We start from the raw sequence: 7,123 nt of genomic DNA on the forward strand, positions 1-7,123 counted from the left end.
CGTTAACAGTTCTGAGTTCATTTATAAATTTATGAAATTAAGGAATACATACAGTATAAATGTGGATGGTATTCAAATTAAACCTCTAAAATATGTTTTAGACTTAGCCATGCATTGTTTAACTCATATATTTACCTTGTGTCTATCATCAGGCATATGTGCTGATGCTTCTGTACATATTGCTTCTGTATATGTTCGTATGTTATAACTATGTGCTCTCGGTTGAGTTCTTAAAATAGAAATTCCTTCTCAATCGCATGAATCTGTATTTATTTGTGTAAATATAGACCTCGTGTATTTATATTCGATTAAAAATTAGCAAAATGATCTCGGTGTAATTTGCTTGCAGTATAACTGAAAACACACACGCACACACACACACATATATATATATATATTATTTTTTAATGTACTTTGTGATTGCTGCAGAATGCCACTCGGGCCGAGAGCTCGTCAAGACGTCTATCGCGGCTTTTATTGTCCGCCCCATCATTACCTGTAATGGGGAATGAAAATAGAATTATTATTTTATCATTAATATTATAAAGTAATTAAATTACATTTCTATATATTTGTACTCTACTCAAGTTATTCTGCAGGGGAAGTAACGTGCGTAGTATTGCAAATACTTTATGAAGCCGGTATTTACTAACCTATCTTTAATGCCGTTATCGAGTATCTTATCTAACCCTTGTTTCTAGCAAGCACCCCTGGCGTTTTATGTAGCTTCTCTGATGTCGCCCATCATTTGGCTTGTGATGTCACCGAATGCTAATCATTTAATTGTTCACAAAATTACAGTTCTATGTGCGAGTTTAAAGCGGAGATAGTTGGTAGTTGTACATGGTGATGAAAAAACAGTTCAAAAGACAAGGACAAATGAGGAACATACACGATAGGACAGCCGCTGACTCACAAGTATTTGTGTTTTACTTGTAGAAAAGAAGAAAGAAAACAAGCAACACACCACACATTCACTCGAGCATCTTCCACCTACGATAGCTGTTCGCTACGGCACGTGCTGACCCTTCATCGCCATTTTCAGGAACTCCAGCTCGTTCCTAGACAACGCCGCTGGCGCCACACTTTTTCAGTTTTTGCCCATTATGTAGATGAGAAATGCATCCAGCACTTCGCGTGTCACCTTGTCCTTGTGTCGTCCTAAAATGGTGGTAGAACTGAAAGACCACAGGTCATATTCTTTACAGTGAATCGACAGGTGGCCTCCCACAGTGGCTCTTGAAGAATATCTGTGTTCTCGGAGCCTATCATTGAGGCAGCGGCCAGTATGGCCAACGTAACTCTGAACGATGCCGCGCGGTAGTTATTCGCCAAAAGTACTCTCAAGTACTCTCATACCACTCTACATAAAGGGGTAACCTCTTCTCCGGCAGTCGAAACACTAGCCATCGCAGAGGCCATCGTCCCTCCTCATACACCACTGCAGTAAGATCCTCAAACGCACAGATAGTCAAGGAGCCCGTCGGTAGTTTCGGGGCAACACACTTTATCCCCCCATACACCGTCTCGTCCAACAACATTTAACCAGTCACCCACATCAACAGGTCACTATTGAATAGATTCCAGGCTATCAAAGTATGGGCGGAAATTCTAGAGCGCACGCGTTCTCCAGCGTTGAAGAAAATCCGGGGCCTCCCACCCTCTGCCCTGATTCTTATGACCTACGTGAGAACTGCAAGCAACTACAAAAAGTCCGAACAGTTCTGAAAAAAGTGTTCACGACCGCCTCGACTCTTCCCCTTCCCCCATCAACCTCACGTGGAGAGGGCGCCATATTACGAGGTGCTTAAACTCACACTCATGACCCCCCCCCCACTGTACACATTTCATGCAGAAGCTCCCCGGGCGCCGCTCTTGCCTTTACTAGGGAGACTTTCCTTCCAACACGCACACGATGTGAAAATGTCCGCACACGAGACAACTCCTATCTGCCCCTTTACAACTCCTCCCCAACCTCCACCCTATATCATGGGAGAGTTGGCTCGCGAACACCAACCCGACCTACTGCCACTCTTAATCCGGCACGTTCACGACGTTTCTGGAAAGGCAGGTAGATCTACTCGTCGAGCTCCAGACCAGGTGTTGGTTTTACAATAGCTATTTCCTCTGTCTTTCCCTCTCTCCGGCAATTCGCATCGGTGTTTACAGTGCACTTCGAGCGCGCGTGAGAAGCCAAAGTACATGGCCGGAAGGCATGGAGCGCGTGCTGGAAAACGAGAGTTCGAAAGACACGCCCTGCCATTCGCTATCTGTTAGTGACTATCAAACCCCCCCCCCCCCCCCCCCCCCCCCGGAGCGAGAGCAGATTTATTACGGTCTCGTACTACTGGCGACGTAAGCTATCGAAAGTGTCGCAGTGGTCGGCCTGCCACGATTGGCCGAATGCTAACTATGATGTTAGAAAAGGGTTTCTCATCGACGGATATATAAGTAATGTAAGCACTTCAACGTTGACGGTGGTGGCAGCGTTGCTTTGAGAGCGCAATGATTTCAAGCTTCCACCATGCTCAATACAAACACCATCCAACTTGTTCGCGAGGTATATAAACGTATATATAGACTGTGTATCTCAGCTTACCAGAAAGCGGAGCAATTTTCGCTGGTAAGGTAACGTTGACGGCCGGAGTCAAGACAGTAGTGGACACCTGTAACTCGAAACAACATTATTTCGGTACGACGAAGGTGCGCCGCGCGTGGCACATAGCGCGACATCGTTATCACGAATGAAATAACGAAGGGTTCCATGAGGGTGGAAACTGAAGTAGGAGACGAGAGTGCGTGGGGGCGCGCAAGCTCCGAGCTCTGACTGCAATGATTGGTGCGTAGGTACAAAGTCAGCTGCCTTTGTCTATACTCAATCTTCGAACACGTTCGAACACGGACTTCGAACGGCAGACGCCGGCACTCGGCGTTCGAGCGCATTCGATGACTGAGTACAGGCAAAGAAAGCTATAGGAGGCATTCACTGGACGCCATATTTGAGGGCGATGTTCAGAGCGCATGCTCAGAACGAGCTCACATTAATAGTCTGCTAAGACCGGCAACCTTGATGTTGCTAAATGCACGCTCCAAAAGGACTGCGGAAGCTCGCCGTCGGCACGCGCTTAGCAGCAGCGCACACGGGTATAGCCGAAAGTGAATACTCCCTATAGTTTGATTTTAAGTCCAGACGCAGCCTTACGCTAGCAAGTAATGGGACCAATCAATCTGCATCAAAAGTGCAAGCACTGGGCCTTCTTACAGCGGAGCTGTTCAGGGCTAGTTTTCCCAGGATCGTGTCCACCAGCAAAGAAATGATGACACCGAACTCTGGACAGCTACCGCCATCTATGAGCGACGGCAGCAACCAGACAACTGGTTGCCGCGGTCACTCATAGATGACGGCAACCTTTCTTCAGAAGAAGAAGAGCGAGAGTGGAACGAGAAAACGATGTGCCCCGCTATCGCCTAAAGTTCCACTACGTCGAGCGCTTCAGCTAGATTCCCTTGCGAAAGAAGAGCAGATCGCTCGTCTGGAAAGCCACCGCCCAGAACAGAAGTTATGACTCCGTTGCACTTCTTCGCCAAAGTGGAAAGGCTGAAAGTTTCTTTTTTTCGTTTATCGTTGGTTCAGCAATGAAGAACACGTACGGAAACATGATGAACACCAGGATGGTGCACTTTTGACGCTCTTTCAGCTCGTAGCGTCGGCTGCCTCTATATTTAAAGGAGTCATGAAACGATTTTTCTACTTTCGCTAAATAGTCAGGATTACTCCCTAACGTTAACAACAGGATTAACTTGCCTTGGTTTTTATTTCTAAGCAATGGCAGTCGGCAAATAAATTCGAGAAATATGAGCATCGTTCATCCCCTCAACTTGGAACCAGAATAAGCGGCCACGTGGCCTGGTACGTATCCTATGCCGCCAAAGTTAATCGTAGCCACGCGCTAAGGTCGGCAAAGTAGAAAACGCGTGCTGAGCCTCCAGCCATTCTTTAGATTTCGGCTATTTTCATCACCGCAGTGGTTGGACACGAGCCACTACCATGTCCGCCGAAGCATTGATTGTTACGAGCCAAAGCCGAGCGCTCACGCAGTTCTCGTGTCCAATTCATGAGTCGCGCTCGATTGTCGTCGGGGTGGTGATTTCAATCCCACAATTACGTCATCATGTTTTGCGAAGGCAAGTGGTGATGATGATTAGGAGTTTATTGGCGCAGGAGCAACGAAGGCCATAATGCGCCAAACTTAACGTATTTAGAGCATACTATAACAAAACTTTACTATGAGGCTACATAATTACAGATGGTATAAATATCCAGTTTGTTTTAAAAAAGTCTAAGACACGGCTGAAAGGAACCAAACATTTATCGCCAAGCAAAAACGAGGGATGAAATGGGAGATGGTCCCTAAAAAGTTCGAGAAAACATAATTGACGGAGTGGCTGATGGGACGAACAATGCCACAAAATGTGCAACACAGTCAGAAGCTCTCCACAATGGTCACACAGTGCAGCATCTTCACCACGAATCAGATACTGATGTGTCACACGGGAGTGACCTATTCTTAGACGGCACAGAACAACCTCCACACTACGTTCTCTGCTATAAGAGTTCTCCCAAACGCCCAGAAAGGGCTTGATAATGTGAAGTTTGTTGCTGCTCTCTGTATCCCATTCCAGCTGCCATTTGAGAAAAATAGATTTCCTCAGAAGTGGTTTCAAATCTTGGTAGGGTAAGCAATTGAATGTTATAGATGAGCCTAGGGCAGACACGGCCAATTTATTCGCCTCTTCATTGCCTAAAATCCCAACGTGGCTGGGCACCCAGCAGAACTTGATGTCCCAACCGTGTCGCAGGGCGTTGTTGATCTTACCACGTCGATGTTGTACAAGGAGGTTCTTTGTGGGCATCAGGGAGGACACAGCCAATAAGGCACTTTGTGAGTCGACAAAAATAACTGCTTTCATTATACTATTGTCGAGTATATTTTCGACCGCTAGTAAAATAGCGTAAAGCTCTGCGGTGAAAATGCTTGCCCTACAGTCAACTTGCGTGGCTTTGCTGTAGGAGGCGGAATACAGAGCACACCCTACAAAAGACGACGATTTGGACCCATCTGTATAAAACTCCAGGTCGTCAGCATATTTTTGTTGCAAGGAGAGGAACTCCTGCCGGAGGATTTGTGGTGAAATGACCCTCTTACTGTATTTTGCGAGTGACCAGTCACAGAAAATCGGCAGAGCATCCCAAAGAGCAACCCTATGAGTGTTTTTAAGCAAGGGAATTTCATGAAGGGGAATATTAAGAGATTGACAAGTACTTTGCAAACGGAGGCTTAATGGTCTAACAATGCTTGGCTTGTTTCCGAAAAGCTGTGAACTTTTGCAAGTATGGAGGGCACTGTAGGAGGGATGTTTTGGATTTGAAAATACTTTGTAAACATAAGAGACGCTGAGGTACTGCCTCCGCTTCTCGAGGGACATTTGATGCGTATCAACATACAAACTCTTCACAGGAGATGTGCGAAATGTACCTGTAGAAAGTCGTAGTTCAAGGTGATGTATTGGGTCAAGCATCTTAATAGCAGATGGCCGCGCTGACCCATATACTACTGCACCATAGTCGAGACGGGATCGAACTAAGGAGTTATACAGTTGCAGGAGACAGCGCCTACCACAACCCCACGACAAATGCGACAGCACGTTTAGGATGCTTGATGACCTCAAGCATTTCCGTTTTAAGGTTTTCAGATGGGGCACAAAGCTAAGTTTCTTATCAAAAATCACACCCAAAAATTTGTGTTCTTGCTGGGCTGATATTTCAATGCTATTAAGATGCAAGGCAGGATCAAAAGACAATCCCCGGCGTAATGAAAAAGGAACACAGACTGTTTTTTCAGGAGAAAATTTGAAGCCGTTTTTGTCTGCCCACTTACACATTCTATTGATTGTAAGTTGCAACTGTCGCCCACAACTGGAGAGGTTACAGTGAGACAGAGATATGCACATCATCCACATATAGAGAGTAAGTTACTGATGATGGCATAACCTTAGCTAGACTGTTAATCTTTACAGCAAAGAGAATAACGCTCAGCACTCCTCCTTGAGGAGTGCTGCGGAGTGGATGCTGGCGGGCCAGCACCCTCCCTGGGTTTCGAACGTGGTGCCGTTGGCACCGTTCCCATGGGTTTGGATGGGGACTCTGCCGGGACCCGCAGATCGTCTGGAGACGTCTGGGTTCCCAGCGATGCCATTACTGGCCGTGCGCAGGTCCCCTACGCACGACCTCAGCATATACGCCTTTCGCCAAGAAAGAAAACCGTTTTTTTGCTTCATGGTAGGGAATATTTTTCTTTGCCTTTAGAGTAAGGACTTCTTTTTCTTGCTTCCACAATGGACAGGAGCGGGAGTATGCTGGGTGCGGACCGTCACAATTCGCAATTTCGGATTGTTCTCACAAGTGTCAGCAACATGCTCTCTGCTGGAGCACTTGGCGAAAGTGTCGGCTCCTCTACAGCTCCGTGACCCATGGCCGAACCGTTGGCACTTAAAGCACCTCTGAGGGTTCGGCACATAGGGCTGTACACGGCACCGTAGGTAGCCAGCCTTCAGAGTTTCTGGTAGTGTGGTCGAATCAAAGGTCAGAATAACGTGTTTGGTTTTCCGTTCAACACCGTCTCGGCGGATGGTGATGCGGCGCGCAGCTACCACCCCTTGGCCAGAAAGGCCCTCAACGATCTCTGCCTCAGATGTTTCAAGTAAGTCATCCTCAGAGATGACTCTCTGTACGGTGTTTAGCTTGCGATGAGGTGTTACACTGACTTTGTAATTTGCGACGGAGTTCAAAGCTAGGAGAGCTTCACTTTGTTGTTTTGTATTAGTTTCGACAAGAAGGTCACCCGATGCCATCTTTTTGGCATTAAAATTCATTCCAATAATACCTTCAAGCACCTTTGATACGAGAAAGGGGGATAATTTTGCAAGTGGCTTTTCGTCCTCTGAGTGAAGTACTAGGAACTTTGGGAATTTTATAAATTCAATACGCTGTGCAGGCTGGTTTTTTACTTCGGTGCGGACCCTTTTCAGGGCCCGATCAGTGTTTTTTTGTTTGGAACCCATA

This window comes from Ixodes scapularis, unplaced genomic scaffold (assembly GCF_016920785.2).
Source record: "Ixodes scapularis isolate PalLabHiFi unplaced genomic scaffold, ASM1692078v2 PGA_scaffold12__126_contigs__length_90152505, whole genome shotgun sequence".
Lineage (NCBI taxonomy): Eukaryota > Metazoa > Arthropoda > Arachnida > Ixodida > Ixodidae > Ixodes > Ixodes scapularis.